Genomic DNA, 21,373 nt, shown 5'->3' with positions numbered 1-21,373 from the left:
TTAAAATAATTCAAGATGTAAGTAGTAGATTTTACTACTTAAAGTGGTTCAATAGGCTTTAAGAACATTTTTTTGTAGAATTAATAAATCTTTTGCAATTGAAACTACTACTTTACACCCAGAGAAATGTTTTATTTGAATTAAATAAAATATATTTGACTTAAATAAAAATGGATATTTGTCTCAGAGCCTACTAAAGTTTTCTTTGTCTCAAATAAATTTTTATATTTAAATTTGAGACAAATAAATTTTTATTTGCTACAAATATATTTTATATTTAGGACAAATAAATAAAAAGTTTTGAATGTAATATATTTAATTGCAAAATTGCCTGATATTCAGCTAAATATTCTGGAATTGATATAATTAAAATTTATGATTCAAATTGAAAATCTTAAATTTTTACATTTCGTGGTTATTTTTTTGTATGTTCCGTGGATATTGTTGAAACATAACAATTTCCATTTCTCTGTGTCAATGATAAGTTGATTTGAATTCTGCTTCACATTTGAGACACAACAGGGAGAAAGGCACTCAAAATAAAAGGAAAGTGTAATTTAATAAATTAATAAACACTCGCGAATAAAAACATTTCTTTAATTATCCTGAAATTAGTATTTGTTTTAATCAAATAATAATCAATCCTTGTACAAACAACTGCTTGGTCGCGTTAATCTGTCACCTCGTTTTCACTACGTCCGACATCTTTAAAGTTATATCGTATACAGTATTCTGCGCATGCTTGCGTTCAACTCGAATAAACTTTTATTTGAATTAAATATATTATTTATTTGCCACAAATGTACCTTTTTAAAAAGTACTAATAAAATTGTTTATTTGTAAGAAACATATACGACAATTTCAAACAAACATTTATTTATTTAATTTAAATAAAATATTTATTTGAAATAAATAAAAATGATTTAAATATACGTTTTTATTCAAAACTAATAAATTTTTTCTCTGGGTGTAAGTAGTAGATTTTACTACTTAAAATAGGAAAATAAAATTATATTTTATTTATAATTGTTTATTATCAGTATAATTGACTTTTTCATCATCTCTCCTATACTGACACTTATTTTATGCCCTAACGATTATGTACCTAACAGAGAAAATTTCTAACCGACGGGAATTGAACCTTCGACCCTAACGCTCGCTATCCGATACCTTAACCGACTGACCACGCACGCTCGCTACGACACTCTGCAAACTACTCGAAGACTACTTTCTGCTTGTCCAATTGGTAATTTAACTATTTAAAGTAGTCATTTTTAATACTTTTATTAGTTGCTATAACTATGCTTTTTAAGTTTTGACTTGTAAATTTTTTATCTTTTAATTATATTATAAGTTGTTAATTATATTATAAGTTAATTATATTATAAGTTGTTTAATTGCATAGTGCATTAAAATCTACTACTTAAAGTGGTAGTTTTAATTGTGAAGGATTTTTTAATTCTACGACATAAATGTTCTTAAAGCCTATTGAAGCACTTTAAGTACACTGAGAAAACTGTTTGGTATCATCTACTGAAGTTTGGTCCTCCAAACTAAATTTTTTATTTGATATATGTGCAACTAATCCGTTTGGTTCGGGCTACTAAATTTTTTCGTTGAATCATTTTGTTCGGTCTATCAAATTTTTTGTTTTGCACAACTATCTTATTGTTTTTAAGCAAACAAAAAATTTTGTTAAATGAAAAAAATTTTTTTCTTTTCTCAACCAAATTATTTTTTGGCTCACACTTATATTTTTTATTTTTCACTTAATTTTATCACTTTTGTTATCTTCTATTATTCTTTTCGCTTTATATTACCTACCACCCTATGTCTACTTAAATTAATTTCTATTGCGGAAAAACTTAACACTGCTGGGGATCGAACCCTCAGACTACGCAACGCAAATCAAGAACGCTGACCACTACACTAAGAATCCTAGTGACAATGTGAGTGTAAATTATTTTCATAAAGTATACAGGCTGGAGAAAAACTTCCGTTCTTATAACAAACTTTATTCTCTCGACAGCCATGTTATAAAATATGAGAATAAAGAATTTTTTGTTGTAATTCTCGTGATCATAATTGACGTGCTCGAGATTTTATTTGCATATTTTCTTTTCACCAAAACACAGTGACATTTGACAGTTGAAAACATTAGAGATCAAGAGTTCTTACGGTTTTTGTAATTAATACCGACCATTTTCCTATATAAAATTTTTTCACTCACAATCAGTAAATTAAATGATAGAACTATCACTTCAATCAAGAAAATTAATATTTTGAAATATTTTCTAATGAGATGGTCCGATTTTCACATGAAAAACGAACATATTTCCCACATTTATCCATTTCTTGATCATATTGTTCGATATGCATCACTACACACACTTTTTTACCCAATTTCTGAAACACTTGAATAAAACTGGACGACACGAAGAGCGAAGCATGGTTAACGTGTGACATCCGTAAACAGAGAAATAAGCAATATTTACGAGAACAGCGCATGCGCAATTGAGCATTCAGACGGTTTGGTTTGGAGAACCAAATTATTCAGTTAACAGACGCAAAAGCTTGAACGAAATTTTTGGTACACCCAACTAAATTTCTCGATTGATTGCTTCTTTCGTTACTGTTATGTCAACTAAATTTTTGTAATCTTAACTAAAAGTGCTCTACCAAATTATTTTATTACCATTACATTATTATTTTTCTCAGTGTAGTAAAAGCTACTACTGAAAGTAGTAGTTTTAATTGGAAACGATTTGTAAATTTTACATCAAAAACGTTTTTCAAGCTTATTGAATTAATTAAAATAGTAAAAAATTACTACTTAAAGTAGTAGTTTTAATCACAAAAGATTTGTTAATTCTACAACAAAAATGTTCTTAAAGCTTATTATACCACTTTGAGTAGTAAAATCTACTACTTAAAGTAGTAGTTTTAACTGAAAACGATTTGTAAATTCTACATCAAAAATCTTCTTTAAGTTTATCGAATTAATTAAAATAGTAAAAATCTACTACTTAAAGTAGTAGTTTTAATTACAGATGACTTGTTAATTCTACAACAAGAATTTTATTGAAGCCTATAAAATCATAGAAATTAATGAAAAATTGACTACTCAAAAAGCAGTTATATTAATTAAAGAAAATAATTCCTTTTACTACATTTCATATAACTGGTGAATAGTAGTTGGATTTACTACTCTTAAAATTTTGTGTTGACTACAATTCCACTTGTTTTTACTACCTTAAGAAAGTTAATTTTACTACCGACCTGTAGTTGTACTTTAACTACATATTTTCGTAAAATCAACTATTAACTTCTTAAAAATAGTTACATTAACTACATGAACATGATTAGATTAACTAAAAAAGTAGTTATTTTAACTACTTTCTAGTCAACTACCCAATGGTAGTTGAATTTCTCGGCAACATTTTTTTCAGTGCATTTATAATTCAAATTCGATTCATATTATGAAATGCTCACAAAGCATATAAATTTGGTATCTCACTATCTTGTGCGGTTGTATAATGCTTTAGGTTCAGATCAAAGGTGAATGTAGGCAATGCTAACTCATTCCTTTATCTATGTTAGGTACTTGTATTTATTGACTATTCAAGAGTATGTAGGGTATTCAAGCATATAACCGTAAAGAAAATTAGAGATATCTCTGCGAATAAGTATATAGTAATAGAGTATCGAAGTTTAATGTTTAGGTATATGTGTATATACAAATAAACGCCCTTATGGAAGTTGTGCAATTTGTCATCTTCTAATTAACTCCTTTGTTCTTGAGAAAATTTAAAAACAAAATTTCCGAAGCTTGAAATAAATCCCTTATGAAAGTTTTGGATTAAACAATTAATTTTAATAAGTATGATTCTGAGAAATTCTCAAATTTGTTTCCTAGCCATCAGTTTCTATTTGAATCTAAATTTAAATGCAACTTAATAAAATATTCTTTCTGAATCGATCTGTTTCATTATGAAGCTGAATTTTAATTTCATTGAATTTTTTTTTTTTCGAATTATTCGGAAACTAAATTTTAATCCCTTTAAGAACAAGTTTTGTATCCACAACGGTAACTCTTCTCACCGTGTAGGCTTTTAAAATAATCCAATATCAAAATTTTTTAAAAATTCCCTTTTTTTAACTTTCGGGGCAGAAAACATTTTTTTTTCCTACAAACCATCAAGAGGTTAATTGGAATAAATGAAGTGTTACTATTTTCCAAATTTGCATAAGTGATACAACAATAGAGTTTCAGGAGTAGACGAACTTTACATAACGAAATATTTCTCTAGTCTCTAGATAACAATATTTAATAATTCTGAAAGTTGTTTCAAAATGAAGAGTTGCATCTACAGCAAGTTATATTTATGTTTTAAGTGGACGTAATAAATTAAACAGTCCACCTAGGATTGCAATACATGGTCACAATATATTTTGGTTTTAAAAATTAACAAAAAATTTTATTTCTCCTGACAAATGAAAATTATTTGAATATTTTTTTTTTTCACTTAAAAAAAATGTCACTTTTTATCGCAGAGAGGGGATATCAAAATAACCAAGGGTTGATAAGGTAATAAACGAAAATTCATAAAGTTATTAATTTTTAATATTAAAAACTCTTTTGATATTGCGCGGATAGTATGTAATATATTTTTGTGCTTCATTTTCATTTTAAAATTCAAATATGGAAACTCATCGTTATTATTTTCTTTAGTTAAGATAATATTAAGCCTTCAAAAGGACAGCTTTTACCTTACAAAGGAATCAAAGCTTTAATTAAAACAGAGCACTCGTTTTTCATATAGAAAATCCGTAAAATTCCTCGTTTGAGAATCAACGTTTGTTTCACGTCGCTTATACACACAGTTCCATCGCGTATATTTTTAGCTCCGGGCGCTGAAAGTGAAGGATTAGCGCTTGTGGAATTAACGGTTATTACTTTAATCTCACTTAATTGGCGCAAACGACACGGCAAACGATGGAAACAGGTGAGTTGTGCCTCTTAACCACCCACCCTAAAGTCAAGTTAGCACTAAAACATTTCGTACAAGAAATACATCTTCCTACACTTCAAAAATTTATATATATATACCAAGTATAAATTTCATTAAATATTTCATCATATATTTCGCAATTATAAATTTCGTCATAAAGTTGTAACCAGAGAAGAAGAAATACTGGAATTGCTTCAATTTTGTATGAGGCACAATTAGGAAGTAAGAACAAGAAGACTTCACACTAAGCCAAGATTGGCAGATAATATTATTTATTAAAATATTATAATTAATTAGAAAAATTAAATTAATACATTTAATTATTTCATTAAAATTATTATAAATTTAACTATATACTTTTCTCCGTGTAAAATTTAGTAATACTTTTAAAAAAATCTGTTTTTAGTCAAAAAATTCATAAATTATATAATAATAAAATGCTTGGTCTGTCCTTCTGTCCTAACTTGAAGTTGGTCTTTTCTGATTTCACGTGTTTTTTTTTAATAGTAATCTTATGACGTGTCAAATTTTGACAATTCTTTTTCTCATTTTTGACAAAGTTGTATAATTGTGTTTCCAAATTTCGGAATAAGTTTCTTTAAAATTCCAAATTCGAAAATTCAATTCACGAAGCTGAAGTACACAACGTTTACCTACGAAATTTTTTTTAAAGTTGTATATTGATTCAAAAATTGTATACAAATACAAAAAATTTATAATGAGAAAAAAGATGCGCCAGGAAATTTCGTACAAGATAGTAATTTGAAAAAAATTTATTTTTAAAAATTAATTTTTAAGGTACCAGGGGCCAACGAATACCTATTAAATATTAATTATAAAAACACAGGCCTCGAATCAACTTAATGACACAAAAAAAGTCGTTTTAGTCGATTTATATTCAAAAAAAAGGGGATTTGTTTTTTATTTTAACAAAAATATTTTAAAGATTTTTAAATAAAAATTATTTTCTTTTAATAATAATCCTTTTCGAAGGGTTAAAGTTGAAATTTTTAGAAATAATTAAATTTCAAAAGATATTGTTAATTTTCAAAGAATTATTAAATTTTACAGAACTAAAAATAATTTATCAAACAATTTTTGAAAAACATTTTTTAAATTTAATTGAATTTTCAAAGATTTAAAATTGAGATTTTTGAAATTAATTGAAACTTTAAGTGTTTTGTAATTAAAATTTTAGATGATTTCACTAAAAATTTATTAGAAAATGCAGACAAAATACAATAATTTGAAAATCATTTTTAATTGAAAAATGGTTTCACATAGTTGAATTTTCAAAGAATATTATTAAAATAGTTAAAAATAATTGAATTTCCTTAGAGTTATAATTGAAATTATTAAATTTCAAAAAAAAAAAATTTTCGATGGAAAATTTTAAAAATAATTAAATTTTGAGATGCTTTTAAATTCAAATTATTGAAAATTCAATTAATTTTGAATTCAAATTTTTGAGAATAATGAAATTTTATTTGATTTTAAATTGAAAATTTTTGGAAAATAATTGAATTTTAATTGAAATTTTGGATAATAATTTAATTGAAGTTAATTTTTTATTGAAAATTTGGATAATTAATTTTGAATAGAAATTTTAAAAAATAATTGAATTTTATTTCATTTTAAATTGAAAACTTGGTAAATAATTAAATTTTAAATTGAAAATTTTGGATAGTTATTGGATTTTTAATTGATTTTGAATTAAAATTTCGGGTAATAATTGAATTTTAGTTTATTTTGAATTGAAATTTTTAAAAAATAATTCAATTTTATTGTGATGTTTTTTTTTAAATTTTAAACAATTGTTAATTTTCATAAAAATTTTTATTGAAAAATAATTTTGATATAATTGATTTTTTTATGTATTTCATTAAAATTATTAAAAATAATTAATTAAGTGAAGAATCATTTTAGTTCAAAATTTGTTAAATAATTGAATTGAAGAAGATCTGAAGAAGATATAAATTTTATACTAGAAAAATGTATTTTATTTGCATTTTTTTCAAATGTAAAAAAAAATGTCGCATTTTATTAAAATAAGTCGATAAAAGTCGTATTTTCGAAAAAAGTCGGAAAAAGTCGTATAATCCGAGGCCTGTAAACACATAATTTTCATTATTATCATTTAATATGTAATAATATTCTAATAAATTAAATTATTATTGACAATATTAATCTTTAATTTCTTTATAACAAACAATTAAACACTCAATTTGGCGCGTTTAATTTTGCTAGTTTTAAATAATCTATATTCAGAGAGGGAAAAAAGACAAAAAAAAAAATATTTTTTCTCCAAAAATAAATAAACATATCACAGACATATAAAAATGTAAAATCAGAGAAGATAAAATTGCATTAGAGCGCAAGAATTAGTAGTAGAGGTCGCCTTACGGTCAGACAATGTTGACTGATGTAACATTAAAAACTCAAAGGTGTTAATGAATGTACTGTGGGTAGCATGTACAAAGGCATTAAATGAGTTTACACTATGTCAAAAAGAGAAGCCTCTCATATACATTTCACTAATTACTTTCCAAGATAATATAATATATATATATGAGAAGGTACACTAAATAAAGTCAAGATTTTCCGCAACTAATAATCTTTTATTTCACAAAAAATAATTTTATTTTAAACATTAAATCTTATTATTAATTTACATATTTTAAAATAAACTATATATTCTATTGTCAGAAATTCTTAAATATTCTCCTTTATAACCTGGTTTACTCGCTTTCACTCTATAGCAATGAAAAGTTTTTAGGCCACAGGACGTAGAGGGAAGTTAATTTCTAAACTTTGAACAACTTCATTGTTATAGAAGCTCATGAAGTTTGCCAAGAATTTACACAAACCAAGATGAATGTGAAATTATTGTGTAAAGTAGTTAATTCAGGAATTACCATGTGAACGAATTCGAAATTTTTTTTTATATATTACATAAATATAATTGGAAATACTGTATTTTAATACACGGAAAGAAAAAATTGAGGAAAAATTATGGAATTCAGTTGAGTAACTCTGGATATAGCGACTATTTCGAGTATTTCTTAGCTAAGAAAGACGAAAAAAAAATTTATTTCTCACTTGACAATTTATATATAGCAATCAAATACAAACTCATATATATTATTAATATAACACACACATGAAACAATTTTTATTAAGAATCTAAAGCAGAAAATTAATTTTAGAGAAAATTTCACTGCAGGCGGATTCGAACTCCCGTTTCTAGATACAGAAATCCGATTTGTATCCTCTGAGCTAAAAACAGGTACATAACTTCTGTTTCTTAGTAGAAATCTATAAGAAACTGTATGTCGAATTCATACACAATGGCAATGGTTGCGATGCGCAATGGTTAACTGCGCATCAGAGTCAATTCCGAGTTCCGTAATTTTTCAGGTTTAAATCCTGAAGTCTTTCATAGCGAGCAAAATGAAAAGTTATGAATGTAAATTGTAAATAGAAATATTCATTCGAACTTTTATAAGATCTTGCGAACTTTTCAGAAAAAACTACTAAATTTATTTGGAGAAAGTACTGAAAAAAGGTACTGAATTATTTCAGGACTTTTTCCTAAACTGTTTCTTTCCGTGTACTGCGCCAGTAGTCAATTTTAGGGTATAGAAGATTTAGAATTTTGAAATTAAATTATAGAAATTAAAATGCAAAGGAAAGTTTTGAAAATTAAAATACTTTATTTTTATTTATATGTATTTTTTCACAATTTTATAAAATATATATTTATTTTCTAACAATATTTATTAACCATGAGGTTTTTTTTCAGGTCAATATTTCGTAGTTTGCAATTTCACCTAGAAGCAATATTCAGGATATTTCTGATGCTGTGTGGACTTCCGTTCAAGTTAATGGCAAATAGTCTTGGCAATACTAATGGAGTCACGTAAAGGAAGTAAGTATAAACAACGAACCATTAAACCACATGAGAAAGATGAGATTTCCAATTCTATCTGCACTTGGTAAGAAACAAGAATAAAAAAAAAAAAACTAAAAGTTTCGATGGGAACTTCTTGGGCGCCACTCCGGCTGTCACTAACTCCGAATTTGTTTCTTTTTCCTTATCTCTCTATGTGACATTCAACGTCAGATTTTTATTCAAGAAATTTTTTATGAAAAATTAAAAAATACGTATTTTTTTATTTGATAAAAATTATTGGAAATTATGATTTTTTCAAAAATCAATTTTTTTTACTATTCAAGAAGAGGTATTAGGTAAAAGAACAATAACTCAATGTGGATGTGAGGTCAGAGTACACGGTTCGCATCCCAAGGGTCCTGTGTTTGATCCCCTGTGCGTGTGAGTATTTCCAAAATTATTTTTACGTGTTTTATGTACTGTATAATAATCTTAAATAGCATTAATTTATAGAAGTCCAGAATTTTTTGAGTAAAATTAGAAATAAAAAAGTAGTAATATTAGGCGAGTATCAGGCGAGTTACCGACCGGGGTAGGTAATGTAGAAATCTGTTTTACCGACAATTGTATTTCTGTGTTCTTATAAAGTGTTCTACTTTACCGACCTCGGTCGGTAACGTGCCTCGCACCCGGTAGTAGTTCCGCTTGTTACCGCTAGGTAGCGCCGTTTTCATTTTTCTCCGGACGGTAATGTAGATTTCTACATTATCAGTGGTGGGCAAAGTAGAGTTCTCTATTGTCAACAGTTGGTAATCTGATGTATGCATTCGGTAAGGTAGCAGTAATACTAGACGAGTAACAGACTAGTTATTGACCTAGGTCGATAGTGTAGAAATCTGTTTTGCCGACAGCTGTATTTCTGTGTTGTTATAAAGTGTTCTACTTTATAACTTTGGTCGGTAACGTGCCTCGCACGCAGTAGTAGTACAGCTATGTCATTCTTGAGTCATAGTTCCGCTTGTTACCGCTAGGTAGCGCCGTTTTCATTTTTCTCCGGACGGTAATGTAGATTTCTACATTATCAGTGGGTAGGCAAAGTAGAGTTCTCTATTGTCAACAGTCGGTAACCTGATGTATGCAGTCGGTAAGGTAGCAGTAATACTAGACGAGTAAGAGGACCAGTTATTGACCTAGGTCGGTAAGTAGAAATCTCTTTTGCCGACAGAGTTAATTCCTGCTGTCACTGTTAGTATAATTGATCTGTAGTAGTAATATCAGGTGGGCATCAGGCCAGCTAAGTTATCGACCGCGATCGGTAATGATGAAATCTGTTTTACCGACAGTTGTATTTTTTATATTGGTATGTAGTGTATTACTTTACCGACTTTGATCGGTAACTGACCGATCGAAAAGGATTACTAATAAAAAATTTAAAAAAAAATGTTTAAAAAAAAATAAATAAATTGTCATTTAGTTAAAAAATAATTTAAAGAAAAACTAACAAAGTCCTGACAAGCTTTTGCCTAGGTTGGGTATTGGTGGGGAACAGAATTGTTGGGCGCTAGTTGTTGCCTTGTAGGAAGAGTCACATTAGAAATAAAAAAAAAATCTGCCCAATACCCCCTTAGACCGAAATTTAAATTTCCGCACAAATATAAGTTACAAAAGTAACATTTAGAATAATTTTCAATTTTGCTTGAGTAAATCACTGTGGGTAATAGACTATAAAACGGCAAATGAAAACTTATATACCTCTCATTTAATTTGTAAAAATAGCACTACATTTACCAGAGAGGGAATTCTATGCAAATATTTAACTGTTGAAATGAATGTCACACGTGGTTTCCTATGTGAATATATATATATAGGAGAATATATCTGTAGAGAAGTAAAGGGATATGCAAATAATTGCCTTTACATTTTCGTCAAAAAGACTAGTTGGCAAAGGAGATTTAGAAATGGAACGGGAGAAAGAGAGAGAGAGAGAGAGAGAGTAGCAAGGAAAGAGAATCAAAACTTTTTCGATGTAGACGGAAAAGTGCGGTCGGAAGTGAGAAGTACAAGGGTAGAAAAAAAAGAAGAGTAGAAACGTTAGTCGTTGAGGCTCGTGCATAAAATGTATTCATGCACAAAATGAATAGCTCACCACACATATTGTAGTTTTTTTTTACAATATAAGTTCTTTACTAATTTTTCCAGTCAAAAAAATGATAAATTTTCTTGTATGTTTTAGTGAATTTTTTGCCACAGTATTTTTTAATTAAACAAAACTATACTTTTTGGAACTATTATAATATTTGTTTTTAAATAATATAAGCAAGGGTAAAATAAAATAAACAAAGAAAGAATACAGTGTACGCAATATAAAAGAAAACGAATCTCAGATAATGGCTGTCGAGTATGAATGTCTGGTTTTACGATCAATGTGAGAGAAAAGTGAGAAAGTTTCCACTTAACTTGCACTCTTTGTCGTGTTCCATTTCACGTCTTTTGCTTTAACTCTCTTTTTGATCCCACACACATACACACTTTCCTTTTCTTCTTCTCTCTCTCTCTCTCTCTCTCTCTCTCTCTCTCTTTTTTTTTTTTTTTTTTTTTATCTTTCTATATATTTTTCTATATATTTTCCTTTATCATTTTCCTTTTTTTCTCACACCTCCTATATATGCTCCTACATAACCTTTCATTTTACTACTTTCACAAAAAAAAACGTGTCTTTTTCTAAAGAGAAAGAGAGAGGTGAACACCAGCTGCGAGTGCTGCACGTACTGTCAATCATTAAAAGTCCAGGACTTTTGAATTTGCAGCCAGAGACGTGCTCTAGTGCTCAACAGATATTCACAGATTTGACTCCTTGCATATAGAAAAATGTTAAATATTCCAGATTCTTTGAATATATAAATTAGTAGTTTGGATTTATTTTCCATATCAGAATTTAAAAAAATATTTAATTTTTTTTTTGTTTACTCTCTAAATAAATAAATAAGATTTTAAATTCACAAATTCTAACACTAGATTCATAATCAGAGAGGCAGAAAACCTCTAAAAGCAAAATTTTATGTTAATTTGTTCAATTTTTAACTTTTTAGTCGCCATATTGGAGTCACTATTTTGAATTTTAAAACATTGACATCGAATTCGTAATCAGCGACTCCAAAAATTCTCCAAATAATTATTTTTAGATGGATTTAACGACTTTTCGACTGTTCAGAAAAAAGTCCTGAAATAATTCAGTAACTCTGGATATGAGGGAAAAATTTATAGAGATATTCATGAATGTTCAATTGAAAGTTTGAAAAATTTGAGGAAAATCTCAAAATAATTCAGTACCATTTTTTCAGTACTTTCTCCAAATAAAATTAGTAGTTTCTTCTGAAAAGTTCGCAAAATCTTATAAAAGTTGGAATGAATATTTCTATTTACATTCATAACTTTTCATTTTACTCGCTATGGAAGACTTCAGAATTTGAACCAGAAAAATTACGGAACTCGGAATTGAATCTGATGCGCAGTTAACCATTGCGCATCGCAACCATTGCCATTGTGTATGAGTGTATATACACTTTTAATTTTCTGTGTTTACAAAAAAATGTGAGTGATGAAAGGAGAAACAGAAGAAAATTTTTTTCGTCTTTCTTATAGCTAAGAATTTTCAGAAATAGTTCCGTAATTTTTGATATGAGGCTTTATGAGAAATTCATCTAGTAACTCGCCAATAAGTAAGGAAGTTTTGTTTAACATTTTTGAAATGGACTAAGCAAATTCTAATTTGATTTCTTCTTGAATTATTAATGTTCATTTTAACGGAAAATTAGAAAATATTTATTAGACTCTACACGGAAAAAATTAATTCAGTAGATTTTACAGAACTATCACGGAGTAGCGGATACAGCTCTTTACGAAACTGAGTGTTCTAAAATGTCACTAAATATTCAGGATAAACTTCAGAAATATTTAGTATAAACAATGAAATTTCTGTAGTTTATCCGAAAATATCCATCACATTTTACAAAACTCTGTTTTGTAAAGAGCTGTATCCGCTACTCCGTCACAGTTTTGTAAAATATACTGAATTAATTTTTTCCGTGTATCCAAAATATTTTATTACTTATTTAAGGATTCTCCAGGGGGTGGTGCGGAGTAAGGAGATAGTTTGTATTCTTCCGGTGTGAAGGCTCACAAGTTTGCAATCTTAGAAAAAATACATTTTTATTTGTTAAGAAAGGTTCTTGTCCTTATTGATAGGAGAATTGTTTAGAAAAAGGTGTATAAATTAATAATAACCTCAAAATTTGAAAATAAAATGGAATTTTCTTTAACTTTATATAAGCATATAAATAGTTTATTTATTATGCTTTATTTCAATTTACATGATAATTAGTAAACAAATATCCAATTAAATAAAACTGTGATTGTAGTAGTTTTGAACTATATTTTATTTTGACAAAAATATTTAATTACAATTTGATGTTATGTACGTGTATTTTTATCACTCTTTTTGTTTTCAAATAATTAATCAGAATTAAATTTATATAAACTTTCAAATTAATCATAACATACAATATTCCATTAAAATTGTAGTTTAATCCATAATTTTCTAAAAATAATATAAAGAAATATCTGAATATAAATATCAATTTGTCGACTTGTATACTTGCATTTGAAATTCGCGGCGAATTGCTGCGCAAACGTGCCAAACACGTGTTGCGACGTTGCCACGTTTTCATGTCTGCTACACTTACTATTATTATTATGACAAAAAATCAAACTTTATTATTTATTTACTCAAAAACTATGTTGTAAACTTTCTTTATATTGTGCAGTTAATAAATTTATCATATTTTCTTCCTGTATATCAACTTTCATATTTTTGTGTCATTTCCATCACACTTTTTTCCTATGGTTTATACTCGTTCCCGTAAGAGCCCATGTTAAATTGGTCATATATTTTATTTCGTTTTCTAAAAAACTACGTGGTAAAAAATTCTGAAAAAAATCATAACTTCTTAAATCAATCTCTAATGAACAAACTGACGAAATTTGGTAAGTCTGTGTCATTTCCTTATATTGCTAGGGAGAATCCTTAAGCAGATAATTTTGAAAATATCTCGAAATATTTTCAGGATATCCAGAGTTACTCAACTGAGTTCCGTAATTTTTCCTGAATTTTTTTTTTTCGTGTACTATTTTTTGTCTACAAGAATTTTTTCCATTTTACATTGAGTCGTCAATTCCTGGACCATATATAGCAATTCTTCCGAAGAGGAGGATAAAATTCATAAAAAAATTTACAGACACACTTTTAAAAACATATAGTTTAAGAAAATGCAAAAAAATAGATTTTTCGAAAGTTACAACTAATATACCCACATTATAATGATGATCTTTTAGAATTCAAAACAAAATTTTGCTTTCTCATGCTTTTAAACAAAAAAATCTTTGATTTTGATTCATTACATTATAGACTATTGACAAATGCAAATTTAACAAAGGCGAACACAACTTTTAATTGTATTTATTCGATAAACGTTTGAGAAGGCAAATTTCATCATGAAGGTAAATCCTGAAATTGTTTTCGTTAGATTATAACACTTGAATGCGGATTTGCCTTGAGGAAAGTTTTGTGCTGCGTGGTTTAAGGGCTCGAGGTAGGTAGGTAGATAGGTAGGTAGGATCTTCACAAACTTTGCCAACTATGAAGATCCGTGTAAGAGTACCGTGCGAATACCACCGTAGTGCCAGCGAGATTACTCGAGAAATCGTTGGATTTCATTGAAATTCCACGGGGTCACGGAACTTGGGATTCTGGGCGCCCTCCTTTACCGCGCGCGTACAGTGTGCGGCGAGCTTGAGGTTCTTACGGCTAATTCAATATCCTTTTTGGAACAATAAGACCAAACCTCCCCTCACCTTCCCCCCTCCCCTCCACCCCTTTTCAAAGGGAAAGAAGGAAAGAGAAAGAGAGCAAAAGCAGAACTAAGTCGAATTGGAATCGTACTCAATATCGAGGACATTCTCTTTCCTCTAAAGAAAATTAAACTTCAACTCTAAGTCTGGTCTCTTCATTATTTCCCCTCTTAGTCTAAATTAACACTCCATCAACACTGAATTATCCGCATACAACTTTGAATTTTCATTTATTCTTCATCTCCTCCTCCTCATACTCCTTTTCTTATTCACTAAAAGAATCTCGCTTACCTTCAATTAAATAGAAGACAAGCTGTCAGCTACCAAGCTGGAACAGAAAATTACACCTAATTAAATTTGTATAGTGTTTAATAAAATTTTTTAAATTAGAATCAAAAACAAGTATGGAATTAAATTAACGTTTATTAAAGAATTATAGGGTTGTCACGGGTCAGGGAAATTATGGACAAAATAAGGGAAAGTGATATTGGTCAGGGAAAAGTCAGGGGATTTTAAAATTATATGAAAAGTAGTGTAAAAATATCAAATTTCTAAAAATACTACTAAAATTATAATTTTTGAAATTTTCAATTCAAACTTTTGTTTCTAAATATTATTGTCTTACATTTTTATAATTTTTATAATTACAATTAGTTGATTAATATTTTATTATTATTAACAATTTTTTATTAAAAATTAAATAAAATTTATGAATTCCTTAATAAGAATGTTTCACATAAATATTTTCAAGAATTTTTCTTTTTAAATCATCGAATTAAACTGAGACAAATTTTCAAAATTTCAATTCAGTTTTAGAACAAATTTTTAAAAATAATTTAACCCTTTAAGGTCTGAGTTTTTATAAGTAATACAATTTTTGTCATCATGTGTACATATCCCGTGTAGAACCCGTGTAGAAATGTTCCTAAGCTTCCCAACGTGATAATGGATTCCGACTAGAACCGCGCTAGAAAATCTAGTCTAGAAAAGTCGTACTCGAACCTGATTAGATTCTTGTGAGAAATTCAGACTAGAAATATCTGCTGAGATCCCGTTTGAATTCTGGAAAGGCAATTCAAAATAGAAAAATCTGATTAAGCCCTTACTAAATTCTAGCCAGAAATACCTCGAATCGGACTCAGATTATTTTTCGATGTTTTCTTTATTTAAAATATGAATTTAATTATGTTCAATAAGGGACACAAATATTTTTAAAATGTTCGTTTTAGAAAGAATAATAAAAAGAATAAATATTAATAATAATAAATTATAATAATAAAATTATTAAATAAATTAAATTTATTATTAAATAACACCGAGTGATAGAATCAAAATCATATTATTAATAAATTACATTATTATATATAGTTTCACTTTTAATTTAATTTAAAATTAATATTTAAATTTAAATCGAAAATATCGAAATCGATGTATCGAAGTTTTCAATATATTGATGTTTCATTGTCGAGAATGATGACATGAATGGTGCAAGTGCACATGTCATTTTGTGTGAACCTGAATTTTATTGTTCTTTTGTTAATTAATAATGGAAAATAATGAAAGGAAAAAAAAGCAATCGCGAATGCCTAGCAAACAATATCTTGAGGTAAAATCCGTACGCGCTGAATTAAATAGAATGCAATATGTTCAAGAGCAAGTTATGGATATTAACAATTTAGATGACTCAAATCACTTATCTTCTTTATCAGAAAGTAAATATTAACATACAATTTAAGAATTTTTTATATATGTAGCCAACAAACATGAAATATGTACTTAGAATATTAAAAGTAAAAAATAGATTGATTGGTTTTCTAACCTCAAATTTTGTCTTTATGTTAATATCATTATTTGCAAATTTTTAATTTTTACTATGATTATTCCAATTTCTTCAGGTAATATTATGATTTCTAACTTTTTTATTTATAATTCTGGTTAAAATTTGTGTTAGTACTGTTTGGAGGTTATGAAGTTCAATTAAACTTCACGGCTATAATAAATAGCATAACGGGCGTTTTTAATTCTACAATTTCAAAAACACACACGGAAGAAAGGACGTTGGATCTTTATATAAATATGTTTTTTGGATTTATTAAATATTTATTAATTTTTATTCAATAATAATCGATTAACGGGAGCTAATAGGGTTTCTAGCGAGAACCCTTTACTTCTGGTAGGGAAATCGCAGGGATATCCCTGCTAGATCCCTACCAACATTCCTCGCTGGCGTCGATCGTGACGAAAAATGCCGGGTCCCACCTAGAGTTTCCCCATCTGGCAAAAGGGACGCACAGCGAGGTCCCTATTAAAATCAAACTCAAATTTTTGCACGGGTAGTGGTTTTTGGGGTCGCTGATTAGGAATCTGAGGTTAGTTTTTTAAAATACAAAATGGTGGATCCAATATGGCAGCCGAAATTATTGAAAATAATTGATTTTTCAAACAATTCCAGTTAATAAAATTTTTTTAATAATTCAATTTTAAAATATAAAAAATGTCCTGCAATTCGAGGCCTGTTATTGAAAACCTCTTGAAATATTTTCATTAGCACAGAAAATTATAAGATATTAAAATAAGCTGCAACGCTTATTATTTCAATCCAATTTTGCTGATTTTAATACCAAAATGGATTAAAATAAGCAAAATTGGATTAAAATAATAAGCGTTGCAGCTTATTTTAATGCCTTTTAATTTTCTCTGAGATTTCAGGGAAAAAATTTTAATTTTCACTAAAAATCAGTGAAAAACGCAAAATAATATTTTTATGTCAACCCTGTAATTATAAAGTTTAATTTAGTACATTTCTTTTTTGTTTTATATACACGCAATACATGAATGCAATTCATAAATTAAATGTCAACAGGTTTTCTTTTTTATACTGTATTTATATTCTCCGAGTGGAAAGACCATTTGATGGGAGTACTCTTGAAATTGAATGTACAGTTTTTATTCCTCGCAACTTTGATACATACTTCGCGTATGTATATATATATGTGTGTGTGTGTATCGATTGTATATATATGATACTCGCGTCGCGACCATATTTGGATTTAGCCAGAAAGGTCGAGAACCTTGGAATTTGTAGAAAAAAACTTCACCCGACTAGAATTTTTCTCGTCGAGCAATAATAATGCAATTTTTGTTTGGTTTCAATATAAATCACATAACATTCTTCGTTTTATATCGCTAAAGAAACTAGAAAAAAAAACAAAAAATTATAACATTGGAGAATATTATATATTGATTTAATATATTTTATTAAAAAGAAAAATAATTTTTCCAGATACTTTTTTGAAAGAAATAATAATAATGAAAAATCAAAAGAAGAAAAAAAAATTAAATATGTGAATAAAATTATTTTTTCATTTCGTTGCGGAAAGTCCGCTGATCATTCCTACGAGCACCGCAAGAGTTATTGGCACGACATTGGACTCTCAGGAATTTTTATTAGACGATCCTTTCGCATCGATGAGACAAAATGGTATGAGAGATCATTCTACTTTATTTCCCATCATACTGTCAACCATTGTCTCCAAAGCAAATAGCCTTGTCTGCCAAGTGGGAATTTTTTGATATAATTATTCTAATTAATAAAATAAAAAAAAAGTTTAATAATAATTTTTCTCAGGTATTTTTTTTTTTTTTTTTTTTTTTTGAGGATTCTATGCATAATGTAAAATTTAAATTAATATTCCCTTTAGAATATCATTTCTTAAAACATCTTAAAACATTTTCTCCTTATCTCTTTAGGAATGAGGTGTCTTTAAGAAATTCGATATGGCACTACGCCAAATTCACTAACTATATAGTACCTACCATCTTGACCCTATATATATATATATATATATATACCCTTAAATTAATCAATGCAGTCGAGGTCCTTCAACGCAAATAACCATAAAGTGAAACATAAAAAAAAATGTTGAACATACAAAATATTTTTATTACTGCATTTATTTGCATGTGCAAATGGATAAAAAAAATGCTAAACAGAATTTTAATCAACTATAGCCATTTCGGGATATTTTCAAACTTATCTATTTAAATAAGTAATAAAAAAAGATTTTGGATATAGTCTAATAAATATTTTCTAATTTTCCGTTAAAATGAACATTATTAAATCAAGAAAAAATCAAATTAGAATTTGCTTGGTCCATTTCAAAAATGTTAAAGAAACTTTCTTACTTATTGACGAGTTACTATATGAATTTCTTACAAAGCCTCATATGAAAAATTAAGGAACTATTTCTGAAAATTCTTAGCTATAAGAAAGACGAAAAAAATTTTCTTCTGTTACTCCTTTCTTCACTCACATTTTTTTGTAAACACACATAACTATTACGTCACACTTGACAATTTATATATAGCGATTAAATACAAACTCATATATAATTAATATAACACACACATGAAACAATTTTCATTAAGAATCTAAAGCAGAAAATTAAATTTAGAGAAAATTTCACTGCACGCGGATTCGAACTCTCGTCTCTACACTGAAAAAAATGTTGCCGAGAAATTCAACTACCATTGGGTAGTTGACTAGAAAGTAGTTAAACTAATTACTTTTTTAGTTAATCTAATCATGTTCATGTAGTTAATGTAACTATTTTTAAGAAGTTAATAAGTAATAGTTGATTTTACGAAAATATGTAGTTAAAGTACAACTACAGGTCGGTAGTAAAATTAACTTTCTTAAGGTAGTAAAAACTAGTGGAATTGTAGTCAACTCAAAATTTGAAGAGTAGTAAATCCAACTACTATTTACCAGTTATATGAAATGTAGTAAAAGGAATTATTTTCTTTAATTAATATAACTGCTTTTTGAGTAGTCAATTTTTTTATTAATTTCTATGATTTTATAGGCTTCAATAAAATTCTTATTGTAGAATTAACAAGTCGTCTGTAATTAAAACTACTGCTTTAAGTAGTAGATTTTTACTATTTTAATTAATTCGATAAACTTAAAGAAGATTTTTGATGTAGAATTTACAAAGCGTTTTCAGTTAAAACTACTACTTTAAGTAGTAGATTTTACTACTTAAAGTGGTTCAATAGGCTTTAAGAACATTTATGTCGTAGAAGTAAAAAATCCTTTGCAATTAAAACTATCACTTTAAGTAGTAGATTTTACTGCATAATGCAATTAAACAACTTATAATATAATTAAAAGATGAAAAATTTACAAGTCAAAACTTAAAAAGGATAGTTATAGCAACTAATAAAAGTAGTAAAAATGACTACTTTAAATAGTTAAATTACCAATTGGACAAGCAGAAAGTAGTCTTCGAGTAGTTTGCAGACTGTCGTAGCGAGCTTGCGTGGTCAGTCGGTTAAGGTATCGGATAGCGAGTGTTAGGGTCGAGGGTTCAATTCCCGTCGGTTAGAAATTTTCTCTGTTAGGTACATAATCGTTAGGGCATAAAATAAGCGTCAGTATAGGAGAGAGGATGAAAAAGTCAATTCTACTGATAATAAACAATTATAAATAAAAAATAATTTTATTTTCCTATTTTAACTAGTAACAACTACTACTTAAAGTAGTAGTTTTAATTGCAAAAGATTTATTAATTCTACAAAAAAATGTTCTTAAAGCCTATTGAACCACTTTCAGTAGTAAAGTTTACTACTTAATGTAGTAGTTTCAATTGCAAAATATACCAAAATGTACCAAAAAAATGTTCTTAAAGCCTATTGAACCACTTTAAGTAGTAAAATCTACTACTTACATCTTGAGTTGTTTTAACATTTTTAAATTGAGTTAATACAATCACAAAATGTCATTTTACCAATTACATTTTTAATTGGTTTAACTATTTTTATATAGTTAATAGAACCGTTTAAATTCAGTTGAGAACCTATTGTACTACTCAGAGTAGTTAAAAAGTAGTAAAACCTACTAATTTTTTTTCAGTGTAGATACAGAAATCCGGTGTGTATCCTCTGAGTTAAAACAGATACATAACTTCTGTTTCTTAGTAGAAATCTATAAGAAACAGCATGCCGAGTGCATACACACTCATACACAGTGGCAATGGTATCGATGCGCAATGGTTAACTTCAAACACTAAATTTTTTTTTCTCAGTGCATAAATTTTTAAGTAAAAACACGCAATTTTTTGTGTTTTTATTTTTCACAATTTTTTTCAACTTAAAATAATTCAATCCCTGTAAAACTAATAACATGTTTTAAAAAAACACATCATAAGCTACCTCAGATTAAATTTTTGTTCAAAAATATTCAATACCGACTGTACAATACACGTTTGAATACGTCGGGTCCAGCAGACCCGTTGTGACATTTACGTTTGGATTGTGCCAGTTAAGGGTTAAAAAATGAGAAAATATAAAATTGAATAACATTAATTTACTATTTATTTAAAGTAGATAAACCCTAAATTAAACTCTGTAATATGTAAATGAGTTTGAGAATATATAGTGACAAGGATAATATTATACGATGTGTAGACCATTGATTGTCTAAGTTATAGTGAAGCCCTGTTTTGAATAGTCGAAGGTGCCGCGAAGGCGCGAGAAATTCTATACAGCATCCATCTGGAGC

At 27.9% G+C, this 21,373-nt stretch overlaps 1 protein-coding gene across 1 annotated transcript in view; it reads right to left on the bottom strand.

The window, feature by feature from the left end:
* Positions 1-21,373, bottom strand: part of LOC127283950 (RNA binding protein fox-1 homolog 2) — a 410,297-nt gene that overhangs the window by 315,534 nt on the left and 73,390 nt on the right. The window contains exon 2 of the mRNA XM_051309148.1: positions 15,103-15,139. The gene's annotated coding sequence lies outside the window, so the exon portion shown is untranslated. The remainder of the gene's footprint in view (positions 1-15,102; positions 15,140-21,373) is intronic.

Source organism: Leptopilina boulardi, unplaced genomic scaffold, assembly GCF_019393585.1.
Source record: "Leptopilina boulardi isolate dan_hultmark-lab unplaced genomic scaffold, ZJU_Lbou_2.1 LbouV2_316, whole genome shotgun sequence".
Taxonomy (NCBI): Eukaryota; Metazoa; Arthropoda; class Insecta; order Hymenoptera; family Figitidae; genus Leptopilina; species Leptopilina boulardi.
This window is presented reverse-complemented; position numbering and strand designations above follow the sequence as displayed.